At 43.1% G+C, this 25,472-nt stretch overlaps 1 pseudogene across 1 annotated transcript in view; it reads left to right on the top strand.

Moving 5' to 3' along the window:
* The first annotated feature begins 21,569 nt into the window (after positions 1 to 21,569).
* LOC144826897 (uncharacterized) overlaps positions 21,570 to 25,472 on the top strand; it is a 53,453-nt pseudogene continuing 49,550 nt past the window's right edge. The window contains exon 1 of the transcript XR_013609965.1: positions 21,570 to 21,670. The product of XR_013609965.1 is annotated as an uncharacterized LOC144826897 (transcript). The remainder of the gene's footprint in view (positions 21,671 to 25,472) is intronic.

The following is a 25,472-nucleotide window of genomic DNA, read 5'->3' as shown; positions in this document are numbered from 1 at the left end:
GTAAATAATAACTGATTTAAATAGGTTTTTAGACATTTCACCAAATGTCACAGCATTTCTCCAGAGTGATTCACCAAAGCCCTGAAGTCAAGTGTAAGTGAATAGAGTAATTGTGCAGTGTTATGGACCCCACTGACGAAAGGTTGTGTGTTTAAAGATTTCAGGGAATTGGTAAGTGCTAATTAGAAATGATTTCTGGAGTCCCGCTGTAGCAGGTGCATTCTTAGAGATATTAGGAGATTTTAGTAGATGGGATTTTAAGGTACTTTCTAGAAAGGGAATATGTATACAAAACAGTGATGGATGGAATGCTTGAATAAATCTCGCCTACTGGTAATCATCCATTGTTATTCTGTACTCCATGCCACCTCAGTTTGGTCCCAGTCACACGCAAATCAGTCTTGACCCTCCTCCAATAGAAACAGTCCAGCCTGAACTGCCAAGTCAGGTCCTCCCTGAACCGGAACACACCCAACCGAGATCCGGTATCACGCTAGTTATGGGCCTATTAGATGGGTGCAGCTTGGTTCCAGTGACACTAAATGTTTGTCAGGTGAGTAAAATAATGGTTAGATGTTAATCAAAACTGTGATGTTTTTCCCCGGACAAAGTGTTCTTTACTGTTTAAATACATATTTATGACATGCCTTTGGAGACAAAGAGTGCACTCGACTGTACTGAAGCAGTACGTTAACCAAAAAGTTATGATTTTTTTAGAATGCTATGTAGTTCAAAACTTTAGAAGAGTTAAGCACTCTTTTTCACTAACAATAACCTAACCTTTTGTTTCTTTTTTATGTGCTGGGGGGTATGCAAAATTACAGTCACACCAATGGTGCCCAATGAACAAAGAATGGTTTTCTGAAAATTGGGGCCAGATTTACCATTGGATTGTGTTGCCCTTGCATTCTGGAGGTGTCACAAGCGCAACACAATCCTTAAGTATGCTTGACCAAGCAATGCAAGCCCACTTTACATGGTCCTGCATTGCTGTGTAAATCTTGAGTAAAACAAGGCAGTACAAATCATTGCTTTGTGTTACTCTGCCCTCGGATAGTCTCCCATAGGTGTGTAGTGTGGGGGTTCCTGCTCAACCACCAAAGTATTTTGACTCATTCTCAGATTTACCAAGACCAGTAAACCTGGGGCACAATAAGGAAAAATACATGAAGCAAACATAGAAGGAGGATTTGCCTCTAGGGATTGTTTTTGGGCAGGAAGGTGTTCTTTCCTGAACACAAACAATCCAGCCTGCAAAGATGGAACCCTTGCACCATGACACAAGGGTATCATCATGGGCTAAAGCCTGTCTTGAGTGTTTAAGGGCATGGAGAAAGCAGTAGTGCTGTCAAACAACAGAAGAGTGTCAAAAGACTAGGGTATGCAAGCACAAAAACAGAGAAAGAAAGAAACAACCTCAATGATTCACACTGGAAATCATTGGGGATTTCTTAGGAAGCTCTCACCACCCTGGGTGGTGACATGCGTCATCATCGGGCCCACCAGGAGAAGCCGAATGCCTCCCTGGTGTGCTACAACGCCAGGATACTGCGGAGCTGGTTTTTCGTGACCATAGTGTGAAAAAAGATGTGTGATTTAAAAATGTCAAGGAACTGTACCACACAAAAATGTATTCAATGGTTAGTCCGACATAGTTAAAAACATATGTGAAGGGAAATCTACCAAATAATGGTTTGGATATTTCCACTTAAAGTGGGGTCGACATGTTTCTGCCCGTGTATGTGTAGTTTTACTGGGCTTTCTTAAGGACCTCCGCGGTGTGGGCGCGCTAAGGCCCACCCTTACCAGAGGGTGTGAAAGTTAAAATCAGGTGTAAAAATAGTAACAAGTGCAAAAAACAAACATCAAGTTGTGGGATTTACCTCAGTTGTGAGGAACCTGTACAGTTTGTAAATTAAAAGATCCACACCCCATAGGTCTCGGGAGGGGGTGGAGGTGACAATGGCACACCGCCCACAACACCTTGCACCTGCTAGGCACCTAGCTACTCCTGCAACCGGACCGCGTGGATGTAGTGTACCATGTTTTGAGAGATATGGCACATTCCTGCCCTCTTTCTTTGACATAAAGCATCAATGTTTAATAAATCTGGGACCGGGTATATGCGGAAAAGCATGGTATATAGCTGCAATGTGGGCTCAAAAGTTTGAAAGTCCGGCATTGGAAACTGTACAGTTCTTCCCAGGGATGAAATAAAAAGGATTAAGGAATCCTGGGAACTTGCTCATGTTATTAACAGGCTGTTGGTCTTCCATCCATAAGGCCAGTTTGTTGTTAATAGCAATTCATGCTGAAATCCTTTTTATTTGGGAGATCTTGTAAGTTGACACCTGAGGTGATGTGCGTTATAGACCAGCTATGGTTGGTAAAATGTCCTGTGCATGCTTGTGAGAAATTGGGCTGCTGGTTGACTGGTGTGTGAGCACTGGTGAAGCAACAACCACAATCCCTAGAAAGGTGAACTTCAAAAAGTCACAAAATAAACCTGGGCTTAACCTTGGTAGCTTGGCACACGAAAATGTCAGGTTTAAGTCATAGGAAAACTGTAAACAAAAAAACAAGAGAAAACTTGCACCTAAAAGATCAAAGCGGCAATCGCAGACAAGTGGTCACACAAAACTGAGTCAAATTAAAAAAAATATGGCAACTGTGATGGTTTGGATTTTGGATGCGTGGAGTGGAATGGGCCCAGTCAGAGCTTTTACCTTTTAACTTCTGATAAAAAGTTTCTGAGAAGGTATAGCAGGGCAAGGCACAATATTCCATTGCAAGTAGGGATGTGCACTGCTCTGCCGTCCCATCCTACAAGCAGATGGCTCATTGAGGCTCACCTAATCCCTCTATTGTGTTACTGTCTTGGAAGAATCCACAGAGTCTACCTGTCAGCTACACCCAGCCATGTGACCCAGTCTGCAAGAAATAAGAGAATGAAATGCCAACTGTTATCAAAAACCTAACTTTACCACTACATTGGATTTGTAATTACAATTACAGCCATACCAAATATATAAATATCTATATGCTTCTAAATGGAAATGACAGCATATTAAATACAATAGGAAATACCCAATGTCATCCAATGGAACGGGTAGGTCTCACAGCAGTAAAACCATATTAAGAAGTTTGTCACTACCAGGGCATGTCAAACATAAAACTACATGTTTAACCATTCAATTACACAGCACATTGCCCTGTGAGCTACCTATGGCCTATCATAGAAGTTACTTATATGAAATAAAAGGCACGGTTATGACTTGACAAATAAGCTTTAATGCAAAGTCAACAGGGCAGTTAAAACTGCATTCATGCTGGCATTGCAAGCCTGGAACATGTTTTAAGATGCAACTTAAGTAGGTATGTGGCCCTATAAGCACTGCAGTCCCACTGGTATAGTTTAATTTATAGGTTATGGGTATATAGTAGAACACTCAAGTGATATAAAAGTTTATAAAATATTAAATATACCCTTGAGGATAGAGCCCCACTGTTCTCAATACTGAGGTTATAGAACTCCACCCTTGATGGTGACACTGGTACCGCTGTGATTTTATGCCACGATAGCCCTCTGAATATACCCCCGAATGTGCCAATATCATATTTATTCAGTACCTATAAACCGCTAAACACAGTGATGGCACTAATCAACCTCTAGCACATGCGCGTCTATCCAACACGCGCGCACCCCCCTTATCGCACATGCGCGGACATAACACTACTCCCCGCGCATGCGCTATGCGAACGTGCAGTACCGCGCATGCGCGAACAGTCGCCACTGCTCCTTAAGCACCTGGGCGCCCTCGCGAGCGAAATGACTCGGCAGATCGAGTCTCTCTACTCTTTCCTCTACAATGCAGGTGCAAACAATTATACAATCGACCACAGTATAAAACCCCAGCAACTATGGCCATTACTCACCGGTTCTGCGAAGGAGGCACTACAGGTCCAAAGCAGGCTCTGCCCAGTAATTCTGTGAGTATGTTGATCCACCACCTTCATCACTGGTAAGCGTTTCTCTCCTACAGGTCTCCTTAAATCTAAGTGGCCAAAACCTGTTTTTTTCCCCACAGGGCCAACCCTTGCCACTTCTCAGCCTTGAAGTAGCATATTACCAAAACTAGCGTAAGAAAGAATTCTTGCGTTTGCTTTTTCATTTCCTTACCACTTATGCACTATTTATGTACATACCGTGTTTTAGCCACTTCACCCTCGAACTTCTAGTGCGAACCCCACCATAATGGTATCACCAATACCATTACACTGTAGCCGCTTATAGCCTGCACTCACAACGCTATAAAGTCGGCAGCCAGATGTATACAATGAAATACAGTCAAGTGACTCTCTTTTTTCCGTGTATGTTTTGTCCTTGTCTTTACATGTTATATGTACAGGCGTTTTGAGAAGGGAATCCCCCTCTCACACATAGAAAAACACTTTAGGGCGTGTATACACATAGTCTGAAGTATAGACCCACTAGTTTTAATCACACACACATATTTTATCCGTCCTGAAGAAAGCCAGCTTACTCATAAGGCACTGGCTGAAACATGTTGACCCGTTTCAGGATGTGGGAGGTCGTAACTCGCCTCTAACATCCAACAGCCTTATTTTTAACCGCTGACGGTGACCCAGCTATTAAAGTCTAATTTGCCTCTGGGCACTGGGATCCCCGCCAAGCCGTTTTAACCCACATTCCATAACACCCTTCACCGCACACTAAGCGACATACTTGCTCCGCTGTAATCAGGCGTCGAAGCACACCCGGGACACGCTAGGTGTCACTAGGTGGGCCCGATGATGAAGCATGCCACCAACTAGGTTGGTGGGTGAGGGCTTCATGAGCACACCTACCAGGTGCCACTACCCCGTGACGAAACATACTTGAGTGCTTGAACAAAAAATTAAAAATTAATTTTTGTTAATCCTGTCTATTCGAGCTAGTCTCTTTTTGATTAACTACATATAAGCCAACTTACCCATGTTTTAGTGGGAAAGCACATGCACTTTATCACTGGTTAGCAGTGATAACGTGTCAAGAGTCTCCAGCCCAACAGAAGTGAAATCAGCAAAATGTGGAAGGAAAGATGCAAAAAGCTTGAGGGTGGCCCTGCAGGGAGGGCCAGGCCCAACAATGCTCTTCTTCCATTCAGTTCCATTTGCAATGCCTTACTGTATTTGGCAGGTACCCGGATTACTGAGTAAGATCACCTGAAGTACTCGTACCATTAAGCAAATACATAAAAAACAGAACTAAATACAATGACATCTATTTACTGATACATTATGTATGGATTTAGAGTCCTATTGTATAAAATACGGATGAAAAAACAAGGTCCACTTAGTGTATGAGCCGTGCAAAATACATTTCATGGAGTGTGAAATGATTTAGAAGAATGAGAGGATGGAGTACCCCATGTAGACTCAAGGAATGGCTTGGGAGGAGAGGGGTGGACATGTATGTTTGATGGTAAACCCCAAGGCAGAGAGGTTCATGGCTTCTGGCTGTGAATAATCAACAGATGATATTGAAACAGGGAGGCCAAGACCACACTTTACATGTCTCCAGTCTATTTCCGTTTCCTGCCCCCTTATCAAATTCTGTGTTACCTGCATTTTCGACTGGCCCATTTTTATGATGTTTGTTGATGAGGCACAACCCATGCTGCTTACCCGATGCAATAAAGCCCCACTACAAAAGTGAGCTTAGTACTAAACTGATAATGTATGTGCTGTCATCTTCCCTTCTTTTTCCCTCTCCCATCTTTTGGTACATTCCCTTCTCCTCCGTCCCCCCTTCCCTTGGAACGTTCCGTGGGAGCTCGCCTTAGAATGTTGGAATGCCTCTGGCAGTTACGGAGAGTGGATGACAGAATAAAGACATTTTTACTCACCTCTGCCCCAGAGTACTTCTTCACAGCTTCACATCAGTATAGAAAGAGTGTCATGCTTACATTGGGTTTGGTTAATTTGTATGTTTGCACTCTACTCTACGCTGCTCTACTGTACGCTACTCTACTGTGCCCTCCTCTACTGTACGCCACTCAACTGTGTGCTGTCCCACTCTATGCCACTCCTCCATACCCCACTCCAGTGTAAACTATTTAGCTGTATGCCACTCCAACGTATGCCACTCCACTCTAAGCCTATTGACTCTATGCTATCCCATTGTATGCCCTGCCCTGTATCTCAATTCCCTGTATGCCAATCAATTCTACAACACTTCACTCTACTCCACTATACCCTATGCCAGAGCACTGTACACCATTCCACTATAAGTTGCTTCCCTGTATGCCAATCAACTATACCTCACTCCACTGCAAGCCACTCTACTCTATCCCATGCAACTCTTCTCTATGCCACTCCACTTCACTCCAGCCGTATCACTAGCACACCAGTCTAAGACACTGCACTATACAGAAGGCTAATCTCAGCTATTACACAATAATAAACTCCACTATCACCACTACACTTTCAACAATTCCACTCTATGCCACTCCACTCTGTGGCACTCCACACTACAATGCTCCACTGTACGCTATTCCACTATAAGCTGCTCCACTTTACCACACTCCACTCAACACTTTTGTAGTCTATGACACTACACTCTACAATATTCCACTCAATGCCACTTCACAATACAGCTCTCCAATGTACTGTACTATAGTGAACAACATTCAACTATAAGCCACTCCACCCACTCTATACTACTCTACTGTACGCTATTCTGTTGTATGGTAATCCACTGTCCATCATTCCACTGTACTCCTCTCTACCCCACTTCATGACACTGTACTCTATAAGAGTACACGATATGGCACTCTTACCTACTGTACTGTACCACACTCCACTCTACGTGTTTTCCTCTAAGCCACTCCACTCAGTGCTATTCCACTAAATGTCACTCCACTATACAGCTCTCTACTGTACAGTACTACACTGTACAACACTCAACTCTATCCACTCTACACTACTCCACTGTATGCTATTTTGTTGAATGGTAATCCATTGTACCACATTCCACTCTTCTCCACTCCACTCCTCTTTAGGACACTATACTCTACAAGAGTACACAATATGACACTCTTCCCTACAGTACAATACCACACTCCAATTTATAACACTCCAAACTGTACAATTATGAAATATTAATATAACTGTTGAATTTCAATAATTTTTTTTAATGTAAACCTATGTGAAAGTTTAAAAAAAACTGTATTTATTCTTTCTATATAAACCATACTCCGAATACACACACATTAGAAAATATTCAGATATAGTTATACCTTAAATGCACACTCTAATGGAGCCAAACCCCGCCATTCTTGCCTCTGACTGGGCTAGAAAGCTGTTCAGGAAATGCTGCCAATGAGGTGGAGGTTTCCTGGGCTTTGTCTCTGATGCCTCTGTGCCACTACACATCAGTCATTTTATAACCTGACACTTGCTCCTTTCCCTTCCTTAAGGGATCAACAGAGCCAAAGCTATGAGCTGCACCCGAAGGGGCTATAGAGGCCCCGTAGAGAGATTAACTGCCTGTACGGTTGGTGTGCTGCTTCTGAGACCACCTTTAAATGTATATACCCTTATTTATTCTTTAGCTACAAATAAAAGTTAAAGTTCAGAAAAAATGTTAAGTTTCTAAACTTATACCGCTGGCTGTATACAGAGATTAGAACGCATGCCGCACTGCCCCTTACTACACTACGAGAGATCTGGTCACAAGACACTGGGGAGGAAATTACAGACTCAACATGGCGGGTGATCCTGGAGCATCCTAAGAGGGTTTCACGAAATGTGAAATTTAAATTCATTCAAACTATGGTCCTTCATAGGGCATACCTCACCCCGGCGAGAATACACCGGATGTTTCAAGATGCCCCCATTATTGCCCGCGATGTAGGATAGATGAGGCGGGCCTCCTGCATATGCTTTGGACATGCTCACAGCTGGGCGATTACTGGAGAGAGATATGTCAGACAATAGGAGAGGTCACGCAGATACGGGTGCAGGAGAGCGCCTTATATTGCTTAGTGGGAGCGCGTCCGCGTCCCAAGCCGCTAAAAACCAAACTACGATTTGTAAATCTTGCTCCCCTTTTGGCAATTAGGATGATTACGATGAGATGGAAATCCCCAAGACCGCCTAGGGCAGAGACGTGGTGGGCGGAGGTGGTGAAATGGGGCCGAGCAGAATGTATTACCCTTAGGAAAGAGGAGGAGGGCGGGAGGCGGAAACTTCCAATGGCAATGGCTTGGGAGGATATGCTAATGGAGCTGGACAGATCAGACCTGCCACTGTCCCAAGGCGACTGACCGCACATCACACACTGAGCGCAGAGGGCCGAGTATAACAGATGACATGACGGAACAGATATGCTCATGTATGTTTTTCTTGATTATTCCGGAATTAGAGTGGTCACCACCGTGGAACGGAGATTGACTTGTGGAGTGATTAGTACACCTGGGAGCAGAGGGTGGGGGAGGGATTGTTGGGGAGGGAACGGGTGGGTATGGATTATATGTCCTGATCATAACGGATGATGCTGATACAAGTACATTTTTCCATACATATATGCTTAGGTTAAAGTATCAAATCCCGTACTATGGGAAGGGGTTAAATTTGAAAATCGTGATGTACCAAATGCCCAATACTTAATGATGTATGCTTTTGCTCTGCATGTACAATCACAAATAACGTTTTGAAAAAAAAAAGTTTCTAAATTTATACCTTTAAATTATAATTCAGTCAACACCTTTAATTTATTACAACGTGTGCATCTCCATACACAGTATATTCACCACGGTAGCCATACTGCGTTAGCTATGAATTTGGCATTCTTATGCTCTGATTTCATTCTTTTATAACATATAAGTTATACCATCTAAAATAATATACAATAATAGTTATGATTCAACAAATCATATCTTTCGTGAGAACACAGTGCATGGTACGGTGGAAATTTATAGTTAGTTATTGTGTTTACTGGGAACTGAATGTCCCAATTATGTTTTCAACCCATTGTCGCATAAGGGGTTGGATGTCAATGTGAACAATATACTGTTTCTTCATTAAATGCAACTGGTATTTTTCCAAGTTAGTTAGGCCTTATGGCCTCAATAGCGAGGAGAGACTATACAGCCACTCATGAGGTAACACGTAATTCCAAAGGTAAATTTGTTGTTATTGAAAGAATACATGAGACAACAATAAGATCAAAGACTGTGTGAATAGCCCAAGCTTTCAAGTATGGTAACTAATCAAGATAAGTATAGATAATCACAATCAACAAGCAATACATTATATCCCATAGATTATTAATTATGACACTAAGTTGAAATAAAAAACTGCAATGAAATAGAACTGACACACATGAAGACCACAAAGGTTTAAATAAAAACAGATGCTTTGAAATCTGGATTCATCATCAAAGCACTCCAGAAAACCGAACAAATGAAAACACCACATTTAAAAAAAAACAATACATACAGAACATAACAGTAACTTGCACAGTGTGCCCACATAAGGCATAGTACAATTTGATAAGTGTCAACTTATTTGAAAGTACCAAAGGCATATGATTAAGAAAGAATAATGTGTTAACATTGATATTTTGCCACTTTGGACAATGTATACTTATGGCAAAACATGATCTGATACAACCTGCATAAGCAGAAAAAAAACTGAAATCCTCCATTCACCGGGTGTATGTAGGCGGGTTGCCTCTAGTGCTAGAGGATGCAGCACTTCTCCATGACAAGAGAGATTTCTGTCAACCGGTGATTCAGAGTCATCAAGTTGAGAAGGTCAGAGGTATAGTGGTGAGCTGCAGGGTGTGGGAACCGGGAAAGGGCTGGGGCAATAAAGCAGGGACCATATATCAATCCAAAAACTATGAAGCATCAGACATACCTCAAGGGCAGCTCCAGCAGTGGTCAGGTGTAAGGAGCTCAGCCACCTTGAGCTTCAAGGTCAGCCAATACCAGTCATGGAGAATTCAGAAGTATAAACTATTACATCCGCACATCCACAATCCTGTGCACCTCCTTCCAGGCTGACAGCATTGCCTCCAGGTTTGGACTGGAGGACATTAATTGATAGGAAGAGGGTAGGTATGGAGGCAGAGAAGGTAGTGGGCCTCAGAGTAAATGGTGTTCAGTCGGGCCCATTGTGGGGTATCAGTACAGAGAGCTGGCTGGAACACAAGTTAATAGGCTTTCACATGGGACAATCGCAGGCCTACATGTGCCATATCTGCCTACAGGTGAGCTGCCCTGACCTGGAGTCTATTCCCGCACCAGAATTAGGCTCAGGCATCCACATCTTCACTCGCTATAAGGGTATGTGGGACCCAAAATGTAGTTAAACTGAGGAGCCACAGTCATCTAAGTGGTCTGAGAGGTTGAGGAAAGACCACCTGTGAAACCTCATTTCGTTCAGTCTAGAAGAGGGAGAAGGTTATCTTCTACGATGTTGATTATTTAATGACCAGATAGCTGAGCCCCGACGAAACGCACAGCATGGGGTAGCCTTGGATACAAATTTTGTGGTGAAGCATGACAGGGGGAGGGCTTCACTCTGGGACAAATTAATTTTATTGCCAGTGAGCCAAGAAAAGTCATCATTGAAGGACACAGTGGCCACTATTGAGTACGAGTTCTTGCACAAGGAAAGGTACTAAAGGAGCAGGATGTCGTCTGCATAGAGTAAGGCCTTAACCTTCACAAACACGGTTGTGATACTCTCTGGCTGTTGGCAGAGTGCTGAGGTGAAGGTCTTTGGGGTGAAGGGAAACAAAAGAAGGACAAGAGGGTAAACCTGACAGGTGCCCCTGTCACTGAAAAAGGGTCTGATAGAAACCCATTGCAGGAGACATCCGCAATCAGAGATTTGGACTAAAGACTTAACATGCAAATACATTTATCTCCCAAGCACATGTGGACATAAAGTGAAAAAGGTAATGCCAATCCTCCCAATCAAGTGCCTTCTCGGCATTTAAAGAAAGCAAAAGGGGTTTGAGCGGGAAGTTTTTCAGCTGCTACTGTAGGTGCATCAACACCCAAAGAGGAAGTTGAAAGCTGTGGACCAAGACAAAACCTACTTGGAATTTCTGGATAGGAAATGGTGTCACATTTCCTAGGTGTGGGGCCATCACTTTTCCCATGATCCTAAATCCACATTGAGTAAGGATATTGGGCAGTAGCTGCACACTCCAGAGAGTCTTTGCCCATTTTTGGAAGGAGAAAGAAATATCCCTCAGGGACCCCCTCAGTTCAGACTCCTAGAATGGCCATGTCAGGTGGGAGAACAGGAGACTCCTGTGGGATTACATGTCAGGAGGGTTCCTCAGTAAACTCCCCCGGGCAATAGTGCCAGCCCCTGCTCTTACTTGACTGCTAGTTTGAAAGGGGCCAGGAACAAATTCATCAGTTTGGGTTTGACCCCCTGTTGTGCGGCATTGAGGGAGGCTTAGTAGGAGGGAAAGCATGAGCAGGGACACCACCTGATCTCATATCGCGAGTATGGCCAAATGGATTCCCTTTGGTTTCATTCGTCTGCTAGGATGTTTTCCAGCCTCTTTCTCATGATTGTATCATCACCATGATAGCTTGACCAGACACAGCAGGCCAAAGGTGGATGCCCAGACCAGCCCCTAACCTGGATAGTTTGGTGTAGGAAAGTACCTCCCTTGATCTACTCTGGCTGTAAGTTATCCAGGGTAGGGGGCTGGATGCCTGCCTCCCCATAAATTGGGGACAGGGATGTGTCAAACTTCGGGGGACGGGCTGTGAGGGTCTGTGAGTGGTTGTTGGGGTGGCCGTGTGGATGTTTGTGAGTTGATCTGTGGGTGTTCGAGTGGTTTTAAAAGTCGATGGGTGGGTGAGTGAGTGGCTGTGTAGGTGTGTGAGTGGGTGTGTGAGTGGCTGTGTAGGTGTGTGAGTGGTTTTGAGAGTGTGTGAGTGGGTGTGTGAGTGGCTGTGTAGGTGTGTGAGTGGGTGTGTGAGTGGCTGTGTAGGTGTGTGAGTGGTTTTGAGAGTTTGTGAGTGGGTGAGTGAGTGGCTGTATGGCTCTGTGAGTGTTTGTGTAGGCGCTGAAGAAGAGGACTGCAGATCCAGATGAAGACTGAGAGTAATGGAGAGTAAGGTAGGGAGGGATACCAAAGCAGCAAACTGCTGTACAATACAAAGAATAGAAGTAGGCCTCTTCCCTTTGGTTTTGCTTTGTTCGCCCTAAGTTGGAAGAGTATGTCCAGACGTGGGTCCCTTCCTCCCTTTGCCACTGGATTCAAGAGGGGAACATCCTTTACAACGCAACTTTTACCCCACACTACCATTACAACGCAACCATTACAACGCAAGTCATTACATTGACTTGCGCTGGAGGGCACTGTAGGATAGGGAATAGCTTAATTTTCTATCCAACACCTTCCCTACTATCCACGGGGACTGGAGTTGGAATAGAAAATTAAACTATTCCACTATCCAACTCAATGACTTGTGTTGTAAAAACTGCGTTGTAATGGCATGCGTGGTAAAAGCATGCGTTGTGATGTCATACAACCTATTCAAGCTAGCCTGGCTGATGACGGACGATTAGCCAGAAACCAGTCCCAGGATGCTTGTTTCCGATCCAGGGAAGGCATGGCTTAGCAGTTAGGGCAGGACTGTTCCCATGAGGCACAGGGTCAGACTGATTTGCATATGGCCTTTTTTGAACTGGGGTGGCAGAGTGGACTAAAGAAGGATGACTGAGAGAAATGGAAATTACTGGAGGGAGGAATACCAAAGAAGCAAAAGCTGTACTAAAAAAGGAATACAAGTAAGTCCCTCCTCCGGTAACAGTAGTGTTTGCCTCCTGTTTCAGTGGTGATTTGAATGTTTCCCTGTCTCTGTCTTTTGATCAGGATCTGATAAAGGATCGACTGGGTTGGTATCTAGGGGGGGAGGTGAGCTTCCTAGGGAATGGGCTCTGAAGTACAGTTTGCTGTTGTATCCATGGTAGTGTCTACAAAAACATCCAAACAGTTCAAGGTCCTTCACGTCTGTGAAGTCTCTTGTGGACTCATTGTGTGGGTTCCATGAGGCCATATTTAATGTCTTTGTGCTTCAGTCCCAAATGGAGGACCAAGGGCCACTTGTGTTTTTCATTAGTAGCTGCTGAGTACTCAGCAGAGAAGGAGATGCATTTACTGTCTTCACTGACAGTAAATGCATTTGGCAGCCAACAGGATGCCTAACTGTGCCGTGGCACAGGGTCAAACAGGTATAATTGCTTCTGATCTGTCTATTCTTCATGAGGCAGCTGACACGTGTTTCATCCATGGGACTTTTTTAAGGCTACAATAATGAAGTACGTTTGCTGCTACAGTAGATCAGCATCAGGGAACAGACATGACAGCCGAGAAGTCTTCATCAAAAATTAGTACATAATCCAGTTCTGTAGATATGACTATTAAGCTTGGGTGACTCCAAATCCTATAAATAGAGTGCCCGGGCCCTTCCATATACATCACTCAAGATTCAACAAAGTATCTGAAGATCTGTAATGGCCCCAAAATACATGTCCTTAATGGACAGTAAGTTCCAGGTAGAACCAAATGCCTACTTGGTGTTTGTTTGTTACCAGAACATGACTTATCGAGGTACATACAAGTCTGTATCTCCAGCCAATAATTTGTATCTTATCCCACTATGCTGCCCAAAATGCTTTTCTTCTTGGTGGGCAGTCCCTTTTGGAGGATTTTTAAATAAATGCATCTTGCAGGCCTGTATCAGTCCATGGCTGCTCTATCTCTTGTCCCCACCATTCTTTTAAAAAAATCAGACATGGTCTCCCCAGCTTTCGCAGTTTTTGCAATTGACCTTCCTACATCTATACAGTAAGGACATTTCCCTCAGGGCTGTCCATTATTTGGTGCCGGTATGAGGTGGATACAGCCCCCTCATGCTCGGTGTTTATTAGCGTGACTGCTGGGATGCAGGCTCGAGTGAACACCTTATAAGTCTCCTCTCCAAAGAGGCTACTTAGCAGACTTTTGACATTGCCTATTGCTAGATTGACTGCCATGGTGCTCTTCTCCAACATGAGAACCATTTCCCAATGCTATCCAGTAAGGTTTGTAATTTGGTCCTTAGCCCTTCTCTTTCTGTCTGTGCCCATGGCACAGAGATGGCCCCTGACGTGCTGCTCTTTATTAATATGTACATTTTGTCTTGGGAAAACTCCACTGGGGTCTCCCTGAAAGCGTTCACATCAGCTTAGGCAATGCTCCGTGTAGGGGAAGTTCCACTTGGGAACTCCTCCTCCGTGCCAGATGCAGTATTCTGCTACGGCCATGACCTCTGATTCGAGGTATCCTTCCTCTTGTCAGTATCTATCATTGTGGTCCTTTTCCAGTGGGCTAGTAGATAGCAAAATGGCAGTGCAAACATCTCATTTTCCTCTCGGAAACTATCTTCCTTGGGGGTCAGTTTGTCTGTCCTGAGCACTTGTGAGTAGCAGCGGACACCTTCAACACAACTCACCTTTTGTGCTCCTGAAGATGGCATCTTGCTTCTCCTGCATTTTAGGGGCTGATTACAATGGTCAGAAAGTGTCCTAAACTGCTTCGGAATATATATTTCCATCAACTCAGTAAAGTTTCAGATCGACCAATTACGATAGTAGTAAACTGTTCAGAATGTCGGAATTGGTGCCGAGCTTCACTCTGAGACCCTGAGTCGGTCAGAACTGATTTATACAGCTCTATGGATACCGTTTCCGACCAAGCAATTATCATGTTGGATGCTGACAGCTGTTCTGAGTCGGCCTGTCCGACATGAAATGGCTGTCGGAATCTGACATGGGGGACTCCAGTTCGGGCCCGTAGGGGTACCCAAGGAAATCCATGCACAGTGTGGGAAGCACAATGGGGTGCCCACGACAGGGTGCAATTTTTCCCAAAAACCCATTTTCCCCATGGGATCCTGTGTTCCTGTTCAGAACACAGGCTCCAATTGAAGTCAATGGGGGTGCTACTGAACGGTGTTAGGAAGCATCGTAATCACTAATTCGGATCCACCGATCCCGATTCGGTTGGAAATGATTCCAAAACCGAGTCGGTCCCAAGAGTTTCTGTCCGACATCATAATTGGCCCCTTACTTGTGTTTGTACCAGGACACAGTGGTTTCCTGTTTTCTGGTCAGCGTTGACAATTGTTGGCAGGAGAGCTGCAGACACCTTGTTTGGTAAACATGTGTAAGGATTATTGGTCTGGGCCTCCTCAAAGATAGCTCATAGTTCTAACAGTGCCTTTCCCCTGTCCTTCTTCTGTGTGATGTATTTGGTCTGTGTATCTGCCCTCATGTGTTTGATTATGTTAATATCAGAGGCTCCCTCCTTTGGCCATGGAAACATGTGTGACTTGGTGTATGCACGTCACTGGTTTCAAAAGTTGTCTTGCTTTTTAAACTATGTGGCCAACCTGGTTTGCATGTGATAGTGGTGACTCCATGATAAATGGGGGACCTTTTAAGGGACAGATTCTCCCTATTTGTTTTTGGGGGGGTTCAGAGAATCCCAATTCCTACTCTGGTCAAGGGGAAATGCATACAAGGATTACTGGTTTTAACAACTTACTGTGAGTTCGACGCTATTAACCGAGGTATCATCATGAACATTTAACAGACACAAATGTCAGTTTCAGCTTTGGGGCAAAGAAAATGAATAACTCAAAGAACCACAGGCCACTCTTGACCAAACACAAGCTACAACTGATATCACAGATCCACATCTCCCTAACTTCCAAAGTGCACCCTGTTTCACATCCAACAGTGTTTAAGATCCTGGTAGCACTCAGAAAACACGTTTAGACTTTGCGCTGCGTTGCGTTACTCTGGATGTCTCAAAGCAACTCAGGGCCATGCAATGTGGCCCTGTGTAGCCTCATAAATTGCATTTAAGAGTTACCCTATGCAAGCACCCTGTTGCATCATGCAAAAGCAATGCATAGTGTACATAAATATGGCCGTGAATGTTAAAAAAAAGTGTCCCCTCTAAAACAATTATACACCGATAATTAAAAAGACAAATCATAAATGGTTACGGAAACATATGAAATATTTTGGCATATACTTGTGTACTTGACTACACATCTCCAAGGAACGCATTGTAAAAAATCTAACTGATACCTGGTGTCCGAAATATAACACTAGGTTGGGTATAGTACTATGTGTCTAAGTGTTAAAATGTATGATGCTTTCACTCCAATTAACTTTGGGACTGACATTTGTTCATTGCATCTATCATCCAACTTTATGAAAACAAGAGGTATGACGGTATTTGTCCTTATATGGCAGAGTAAAAGAATGAGAAAGCAATTTAAAAATGGGGACACATAGACAAACATCTCTTAAAACCAATTGCCCCAGTTGTAGCCTTGAGAAGTTGAGCACTTCTAGAACATTCTAAATGACTCAATGGAATTCATCAGATTCCTTGACAGACTCAACCTCAGTTTCACTCTGGGGCAATTACAAATTCTGCATAATTAAGTAAACAATTAATAATTAACTGAGAAAATATTTATATCTAATTATCTTCCCACCCTTCATCTAGACAAATGCAACAACTAACACCTAATATATAATTGACACATTATCTTATTTAACCATGTATTATATTAAATTGACTTCCAACCCTTTGCCCACACAAACTCAACTCGCACCTGATATATAATCTAAACATTTCTTAAATACACAATTTACATATTTCATTATCAATTAAATAATTTTTAATAATTAACATTTATCATTATAATTAATTTGCTGCACACCATTTACCCCTACAAAAACACAAGTACCCACACCCAAAATATAACTAAAAACAACATACAATTAGACATTTACATAACCAATTATCAATTACTTTCCACCCTTTACCACTTTAACCCCCACAACCTGCAGTGAAAACTTCACATAATTTGTACAAATCAATACAAATAAAAATTAAATATTAATAAATAATTTACTTCCCACCCTATGCCTATGTAAACCCCACAAATCACTATGGCATTAAAAATATGAATAAACTATTGCATGCAATTTAAAACAATAAACAATTTACAAAGTATATAAAAAAACATTGACAATTATTACACCAACAGTTTATAAAATATACAATTTAAATATACACTAAAATAGATAACACAATAAAAACCGATATTATGAAAGGTGATATTTTTGTAAATGATATTAACAAATACATATTTTTTTTACATTGATATTAATAATATAGATATATTTAACATCGCTATTATTTACCTTAAAATCGATATTCTTGTCAACAATAGTTTTTGAACTCAATATTTTTGCATCATAATATTTTAAACTCAATATTTTTGCCTCTCGACATTTGATTTTCAATATTTTGTCTGAATACCTTCTCATGGTCGATACATAGGCGGGAGATCCATTCCATTGACTGCCCAATGATAATGGGCAGTACAACTGAGCATCAATTTGCTCCTTCATTCTGTTCACGATGAATATGTTGTATTCTTTGCTGGGATCAATGGAAGCACTATGTTGTCTGCACAGTCAGGTCACCTTTCTCAGGGATTCTCAGGGATCTTGATGAGATATCCCTTCTTTCAACTCTGATGGCACCTTAGTGGGGAATTGCGAGTCATCTTCCCTCACAGGGCGTTTCCTGTGCTGTGAATCTACACCTTGGGACATTATTGCAAAGCCCATTGAGTGGAAATTATATTTCCATTTCAGGGTTGGCACACTGCCTTTAAAAGCTTTTATTAGCAAATTGTCCACACTCTGTGCTTATTTGTGTCCGGTGTGCCAGAACGGTAACGAATCTTTGGCCCACGTACTGTTTGAATGTAATGGTTATAAGGCCCACCGACGCACCTGGCTTTCTCCAATATGCAGGCTTTTGGGAACAAGAAGGGCACAGGAGGCAGAAAGAATTCTCAGAAGTGACACAACTGAAGTGATAGTTGTAGCCATGGCAAAACTTCTATATTACAGTAGTGAAGAGCCGCACACAACACAAGCTCGAACATCCTATTCTGGCCTAGAGGCTGAAAATATTTGTAATAGGAAAGAAAGCATTGCATCATGCAATATTAACAATACTAGGGCATTTGAGCAATAAAGATTAAAAAAATAATAAAAAGGCACAGTGTGTGCCAGTGTGTGCCAATTAATTGGACGTACAAATGCAACTTTAGACAAATAAATCAGCATTCAGCTAATCACAGTTTTTTACCCAGAAGCCTATTGCATTGAGGGGACAGGAGTGGGGGGGAGTCGACAGACGACGTTGATGGAAAATTAATTATTTATTTAATTTTCCCTTGTCGTCGTCTTTCGAGTCACCCCCCACCCTGCCCCACCGCTCTTATCTGTATGAGCAGCTAATGTGCACTAAGTGCCTAGTAGATTTGCTTTTCATCATTGCAGGTGTTGGTTGTGTGTTTTAAAGCCAGGGATGATTGAAGGTATTGAAATGACAACTCACAGAAAATTAGGTTCCTTAGTTTTAACAATAATGTTCAGGCTAAGCCACCTGTGGTGGTTGCAGCAAATATTACTCTGCCTCATAAATATATGCCAAGGAAAACTAGCCAACACATTTCATCCGTATGGAGATGGACTTCTTCAGGGCTTAATATATTTGAGAATATGTTTGTCATTCAAGGTAATAGTCCCAGGTTTATCCAATATTAGTTTTGTGTTAATATTAGAGCTCCCGAAATTGTCCCTCCAGTAAGATGATCATGTAAAATAAATTTAAGTTAAAGATTCTCCAACCTGTCATCCATGTTACTCGTCTTCGGAAGCTGGTCTTTCTTTGAGGTAGTCAGAGCTACACATGAGTGCTCCTCTGGGAAATCTTCAGACCTAATGAGATCCCAATAGATTTTATGCTAGCAACATGTAGACACGTTGGCTTCCATTGTGACCAATGTCCTGAATGCATTTAGCAACTTCACCAGCCCAAATCTTGGTTGGAATCTATTATTGCCCCAGTTTAAAAACAGGGGAAGGGATCTACAAATGTCATGCTCTGACATCCCTCATTGATTCTGTGGTGAGAGTGGTGGGAAATTCAGAGAAATTCCTGACTCGGGTCATGGCTAATAGTGGGTCTTATTATGATGGTGGTCCCAATCTGCCCGATTAGGATAGGACCACCATGCTTTTATCTACTACAGCTTGAGCTTAGGCCCTGGATCAAGGCTTCAATCCACAGTGGAAAAGTGCACATTATGCATAGTCAAGTGGTGCCTGGCACACGGAGCATGGATGTGTGTGTGTGTGAGGGGGCAGATGGCTGGTAAACACCTTCACTGAGTTTTAGTTTTTTCGTAACTGAGAATATACATGTAATTTCTATAAAATAATCATTCCCAGCTGTGAAACACCCCAGGCCTGAATAGCCCAAGAGGTAAAAAATGTGTTAGCTGTGCACTCCTCAGTGTGTTTCTGAAGTTAATACAGTGAGTAAGAAGCCAGAAAATAAGGAAGAGAATAAGGAAGAAAAGGTAATCGAAAAGATAAACTGTACTATATAATTGTAATACAAGTCTGTGCTATGTATTCTCTCTGCAGCTTCATGTTAAATGATTTAGCGAGCCTCAAGTTACAGATATTTGAGTTCCAATTTACACATTTACTCAAAACCTATGAATTTATGAATGAGATAATATACAAAAAGAAGAATCTGCAGCATATCCAGCAGAGAGCACCACATATAGTATAATGGAATGGGATGAGGTATTTGCCACATAAACAAATAACAGGACAAAGATATCCAGCGTACAGTACTTTCTGGGTGTGGTAAATACCTTTTTATCCTGGTGCTGGTCCTTGTGTTGTAGCCACACACATAGACACAGTATTTTTGAGTGCAAATTCTTCATGTTTGCTTGTTTTTGGGACATTTTTTTCTTGAAAAATTGACAGAGGTGCGATAATTACCCTTTGCGACTATAGCTACCACAGCCCTGATTGCAGCCACGGACAACATCGGGGCCCTCCTGGACTGTGGTTAAATGGCAGCCCTCATCCTCCTGGACCTGTTAGACACTTTTGACACCATCTCCCATCACATCCTGATCGACAAAATACACCACATTGGATCGCCTCATACCTCATCGGAACAACCCAGAGGATCCATCTTGCAGCGTTCACATCGGTGCCCAAGAAAGTCATCTGCAGAGTCCCCCGAGAATCATCTCTCAGTACCACCCTATTCAACACATACATAACCCCCTTGGCCTACACCATCAGATTGCTCTGATTCAACATTACCTCCTACACTGACCACCACCAGCTCATCCTCTCGCTGTCCAAAGACCCCTCCACAACCAGAGCCAGATTCCACAGATGCATGATGTACGGTGCTGACTAGATGAAGCACGACTGTCTCAAACTCAACATAGACAAGACAGAAGTTCTCATCCTTAGGAACAACAACTCGCCATGGAACAATGCATGGTGGCCCACGGATCTCAGCCCTCCTCTGCCCTGACAGACCACGTCAGCATTTCTCAGCATCATGCTGGACAGACAGCTATCTATGAAGGAGCAGGTCTACGCAGTCTGATCCGCCTGCTTCCACACCCTTCCCATGCTCCGCAAGATCTTCATGTGGCTCCCATTCAACACCAGAAGGACATTCACGCAGGTCTTCACCACTAGCATCCTGGACTTTGAAAACACACTTTACGTGGGACTCACTGCATGTCTCCTGAAGAGACTTCAGACAATGTAAAACTCAGTGGCAAGACTCATCCCCAGATGACCCAAATCAAACTCCACCTCAGGAAATTACACTGGCTCCTGATTAAGAAGAGATGCCTGTTCCATACGCTGTCTCACTCATACACTGTACTGCACAACGAAGGACCAGCATGCATCAAAAAACACCAGACCTTCCACCAGCCACACAGATACCTTATATCTACTTTCCTGTTCTTCGCAGACAGCCCCCAGGCCTCTCTGAAGCAAAAACAGAGGAAGATTTTTATCGCACCTGGTGGTCAAGACATGGAAAAACGTTCCCCTGCACCCGAGGACCAATCCATCACACCAGCAATTCAGAAAAGAACTGGATGTGCAAATGAGCAACAACCAGGCAGCAGTCAATATCTCCAATACCTCAAGACCCTTACCGGTGATTTGCCCGATTGATTGATCGACTGAATGCTTGATTGACGTAGAAGATCCTCCACCACGTAGTAAATATCCCTAAGTAGATTATTCATAATTGTGACTCCTACACATATTTATATATGTTTGTTGGATTGGAATTGAGCCCGGCACTTATAATCATGGCCTCAGTACAATTTGGTATTTACTCAACAAATCTGCCGTACATCATTTCCTACAGTTTATTTCTAAGGTATGATGCCAGAACCAGAGAACTGCTCCTAGTCACACACAAAGAGTTCAGGCACATCCTGTGCACATAACTCAGGAGTCCTGTGCCCCACCGCTTCGTTGAGAGTATAAAAGACCTGCCCTGAGCATGAGCTGTGAAGAAGGCCCAGCAAGTGATCCAGGTCAGAGACTCCATCCCCTAATCTTTACTCCGCTAGCACCATGAAGGCCTTTCTTGCAGCTGTGGTCATGCTCCAGGCACTGATAACTGGAGGTAAGATGGTCATAAACTTGTATCGTTTTGATTGTTGTGAGTAAACACTAAGGCGCACATAGATATTAAGAGAGTAATGATCAGGACAGAGCGTAATTCACTCCAGAAATCTGCTGTGAGTTTAAATGTCCCCGGCTGTCTTTATCTTCTATAAAATCATTGCCATTTTTCCTTGTTCCTGTCTTTCCCTCTATTGTTTATTCTTTACCTCATTTTAGACAACCTGTACATGCAGGGACCCCTCCCTAACCACAAACTCTAGGAGAGCCTAATGTGACATTAATTGAAATAACTTGGATTCTTTAAGGTGTATTGAACTGCCCTTAGGTTCTGCTTGAGGTCCAGAAAGGCTGGATCTTGCTACGGTTTTGAGTTCTGTCCCTTGGGGCTTGTCCTGCCAGCCTTCCTATGAAAACGCAATCTAATGACCTCATAGAAACTGAGCTCCTTTGGATTGCTTTAATGTTAAAGTTACTGTGATTCATGAAGTGCACATATACCCGGAGGTGTCTCGGCACTGGATGCACGTTAATTATTATGCACAAAGTAAGAGGTGCATTGGAACAATGATCACAATCATCTTCAGGGCACCTGTTGTCATGGTGACCAATAAGATGATCAACAACATATTTGTGCCTGAAAGTTGACTGCAAGATGAAGGTTGGCTGCTGGCAGCAGAGAAATAACAGAACCAGCAATGTCACCAGACCCTCTTTCTACAGCGCTCTCTTTTGTCCTCAGTGTGTCTCAGAAGGAAATGAACAAACACTTACAGTGCATCCTTGGCAGGATTCTTTTGGTGCTGAACGGATCACCTTCCGGCACAAAAACAATCTTTATGGGTGTTTTCCTCCTTCTGTGCGTGCAGCAGAATGCAGCACATATGAAAAGAGGAAATAACAAAGAGAAATAAAGATAATTCTCCTCAATCCGCCTTGCTTGGCAAGGTGTAGCATTTTTGCACTTTCCCAGGTTCACAGCTCTTACAAAATCTGGAAATGCTTCAAAATCCATGGCAGAATTCATGGAAAAGCCCATGCTCCAATCAAATGAAGCAAAATCCAAGGCAGAATCCATGGGAAAGACCATGCTCCAATCAAATGAAGCAAAATCCATGGCAGAATTCACGGGAAAGCCCATGCCCCAATCAAATGAAGCAAAATCCCTGGCAGAATCAACAGGAAAGCCCCTGCTCCAATCAAATGAAGCAAAATCCATGGCAGAATCCATGGGAAAGCCCATGCTCCAATCAAATGAAGCAAAATCCATGGCAGAATTCATGGGAAAGCCCATGCTCCAATCAAATGAAGCAAAATCCATGGAAGAATCCATGGGAAAGCCCATGCTCCAATCAAATGAAGCAAAATCCATGGCAGAATCCATGGGAAAGCCCATGCTCCAATCAAATGAAGCAAAATCCATGGCAGAATTCATGGGAAAGCCCCTGCTCTAATCAAATGAAGCAAAATCCATGGCAGAATTCATGGGAAAGCCCATGCTCCTATCAAATGAAGCAAAATCCATGGCAGAATCCATGGGATAATCCATGCTCCAATCAAATGAAGCAAAATCCATGGCAGAATTCACAGGAAAGCCAATGCCCCAATCAAATGAAGCAAAATCCATGGCAGAATCCATGGGAAAGCCCATGCTCCAATCAAATGAAGCAAAATCCATGGCAGAATCCATGGGAAAGCCCATGCTCCAATCAAATGAAGCAAAATACATGGCAGAATTCACGGGAAAGCCCATGCCCCAATCAAATGAAGCAAAATCCATGGCAGAATCCATGGCAAAGCCCATGCTCCAAACAAATGAAGCAAAATCCATGGCAGAATCCATGGGAAAGCCCATGCTTCAATCAAATGAAGCAAAATCCATTGCAGAATCCATGGGAAAGCCCGGGCTCCAATCAAATGAAGCAAAATCCATGGCAAAATTCATGGGAAAGCCCCTGCTCCAATCAAATGAAGCAAAATCCATGGCAGAATTCATGGGAAAGCCCCTGCTCCAATCAAATGAAGCAAAATCCATGGCAGAATCCATGGGAAAGCCCATGCTCCAATCAAATGAAGCAAAATCCATGGCAGAATTTATGGGAAAGCCCATGCTCCAATCAAATGAAGCAAAATCCATGGCAGAATCCATGGGAAAGCCCATGCTCCAATCAAATGAAGCAAAATCCATGGCAGAATTTATGGGAAAGCCCAGGCTCCAATCAAATGAAGCAAAATCCATGGCAGAATTCATGGGAAAGCCCATGCTCCAATCAAATGAAGCAAAATCCATGGCAGAATCCATGGGAAAGCCCCTGCTCCAATCAAATGAAGCAAAATCCATGGCAGAATTCATGGGAAAGCCCCTGCTCCAATCAAATGAAGCAAAATCCATGGCAGAATCCATGGGAAAGCCCATGCTCCAATCAAATGAAGCAAAATCCATGGCAGAATTTATGGGAAAGCCCATGCTCCAATCAAATGAAGCAAAATCCATGGCAGAATCCATGGGAAAGCCCATGCTCCAATCAAATGAAGCAAAATCCATGGCAGAATTTATGGGAAAGCCCAGGCTCCAATCAAATGAAGCAAAATCCATGGCAGAATTCATAGGAAAGCCCATGCTCCAATCAAATGAAGCAAAATCCATGGCAGAATCCATGGGAAAGCCCCTGCTCCAATCACATGAAGCTAAATCCATGGCAGAATCCATGGGAAAGCCCATGCTCCAATCAAATGAAGCAAAATCCATGGCAGAATCCATGGGAAAGCCCATGCTCCAATCAAATGAAGCAAAATCCATGGCAGAATTCATGGGAAAGCCATTGCTCCAATCAAATGAAGCAAAATCCATGGCAGAATTCATGGGAAAGCCCATGCTCCAATCAAATGAAGCAAAATCCATGGCAGAATTTATGGGAAAGCCCCTGCTCCAATCAAATGAAGCAAAATCCATGGCAGAATCCATGGGAAAGCCCATGCTCCAATCAAATGAAGCAAAATCCATGGCAGAATTCATGGGAAAGCCCCTGCTCCAATCAAATGAAGCAAAATCCATGGCAGAATTCATGGGAAAGCCCATGCTCCAATCAAATGAAGCAAAATCCATGGCAGAATTCACGGGAAAGCCCATGCCCCAATCAAATGAAGCAAAATCCATCGCAGAATCCATGGGAAAGCCCATGCTCCAATCAAATGAAGCAAAATCCATGGCAGAATCCATGGGAAAGCCCATGCTCCAATCAAATGAAGCAAAATCCATGGCAGAATCCATGGGAAAGCCCATGCTCCAATCAAATGAAGCAAAATCCATGACAGAATTCATGGGAAAGCCCATGCTTCAATCAAATGAAGCAAAATCCATGGCAGAATCCATGGGAAAGCCCATGTTCTAATCAAATGAAGCAAAATCCATGGCAGAATTCATGGGAAAGCCCCTGCTCCAATCAAATGAAGCAAAATCCATGGCAGAATCCATGGGAAAGCCCATGCTCCAATCAAATGAAGCAAAATCCATGACAGAATCCATGGGATAGTCCATGCTCCAATCAAATGAAGCAAAATCCATGGCAGAATCCACGGGAAAGCCCATGCTCCAATCAAATTAAGCAAAATCCATGGCAGAATTCACGGGAAAGCCCATGCTCCAATCAAATGAAGCAAAATCCCTGGCAGAATCAACAGGAAAGCCCCTGCTCCAATCACATGAAGCAAAATCCATGGCAGAATTCACTGGAAAGCCCATGCTCCAATCAAATGAAGCAAAATCCATGGCAGTATTCATGGGAAAGCCCATGCTCCAATCA

This window comes from Lissotriton helveticus, chromosome 4_1 (assembly GCF_964261635.1).
Source record: "Lissotriton helveticus chromosome 4_1, aLisHel1.1, whole genome shotgun sequence".
Classification (NCBI taxonomy): Eukaryota; Metazoa; Chordata; class Amphibia; order Caudata; family Salamandridae; genus Lissotriton; species Lissotriton helveticus.
This window is presented reverse-complemented; position numbering and strand designations above follow the sequence as displayed.